Genomic DNA, 1,807 nt, shown 5'->3' with positions numbered 1-1,807 from the left:
CCATACAACTTCACACCCTGGTGGAATATTTGTTACAGATTATGAGACAATACCATCAGGCTATTACCACCAATCATGGTCCATAGCATACATTTGGCATACTTTTCCATACACCTCCATTATCAACACAGTACTGCTTTGGCATTGATGAAAGAATATTATAGTATTGCTGTTAACCAAAGTCTACAGGTCATACCAATTGTAGTTTTCCCATGCTTCTCCTTATTCCTATCACTCTGCAATAGTGAAGTATATCTGCTCTAGCTCACAGAACGACTTTCTTAACCACAATTTTCAACTACATCTGGGTTCACTGTTTTATTCAGTCCCTAGGTTTTTCTTTAGCTTTCTTTCAAGTGACATTTACTTCCCCAGACTACCTTTTCCAGTCACAATCCCATTTATAAACCAGTTGCTACTCACTGTAATCTATCACATCTCCACACTTTTGCAGTCAAGTTAATTAAAATTTCTACATACATTAAGCATCCATAGTTCTTCTCAACCCTCCTCTTGTCTCCTAATAACCTATATACTATGTTTTAATTCCATGTGTTTATTATTTGTATTTAGTTCATATTAATGAGACCATGCAATATTTGTCCTTTTGTGTCTGGCTTAGCTCACTTAGTATAATGTCTTCAAGACTCATCCATGTTATCATATATGTTGCAATTTCATTTCTTCTTACTGCAGCATAGTGTTCCATCACACGTATACACCACATTTTGTTTATCCATTCATTGGTGGATAGACACTTGAGTTGTTTCCATCTTTTGGAAATTGTGAACAATGCTGCTATGAACATTGGTGTGCAGATATCTGTTCATGTCATAGTTTTTAGTTCTTCCGGATGTATTTCTAGTAGAGGAATTGCTGGATCATAGGGCAATTCTATATTTAGCTTTCTGAGGAATCGCCAGCCTTCCACAGAGGCTGCACCATTTTACACTCCCACCAACAGTGAAGGAGTGTTCCTATTTCTCCACATCTTCTCCAGTACTTACTGTTGTCTGTTTTTTAATAATGGCCATTCTATGTGGTGGTAGATGATATCTCATTGTTGTTTTAATTTGTATTTCCCTAATAGCTAGTGATATGGAACGTTTTTTGTTGTGCTTTTTGGCCATTTGTATTTCCTTTTTGGAGAAATGTCTATTTAAATCTTTTGCCCATTTTTAAATTGGATTACTTGCTTTTTTATTGTTGAGCTGTATGATCTCTTTATATAGAATGGAAATCAAACACTTATCAGAGAAGTGATTTCTAAATATTTTCTTCCACCTAGTTGGCTGCCTTTTCAACTTCTTGATGAAGTCCTTTTAATCACAGAAATATTTACGTTTGAGAAGATCCATTTATCCATGATTTCTTTCATTGCACATGCTTTTGGTGAAAGGCTTAAGAATCCTCCATCTACCACCAGGTCTTGAAAATGTTTCCCTACACTTTCTTTTAGGAGCTTTATTGTACTTCCTTTTATATTTAGACCTTTGATTCATTTTGTGTTAATTTTTGCATAACGTGTGAGGTAGGGGACATCTTTCTTTCTTTTGGCCATGGATATCCAGTTCTCCCAACACCATTTATTGAATAAACTATTCTGCCCCAACTGGGATGGCTTGACAGCCTTGTCAAAAATCACTTAGCCATAGATGTGAGGGTCCATTTTTGAACCATCAATTTGGTTCCATTGGTCTCTGTGTCTATCTTTATGCCAATACCATGTTGTTTTTACCACTGTAGCTAGGTAATATGATTTAAGTTCTGAAAGTGAGAGTGGTCCAATTTCACTTTTCCTTTTTAA

Source organism: Dasypus novemcinctus, chromosome 6, assembly GCF_030445035.2.
Source record: "Dasypus novemcinctus isolate mDasNov1 chromosome 6, mDasNov1.1.hap2, whole genome shotgun sequence".
Taxonomy (NCBI): domain Eukaryota; kingdom Metazoa; phylum Chordata; class Mammalia; order Cingulata; family Dasypodidae; genus Dasypus; species Dasypus novemcinctus.
This window is presented reverse-complemented; position numbering follows the sequence as displayed.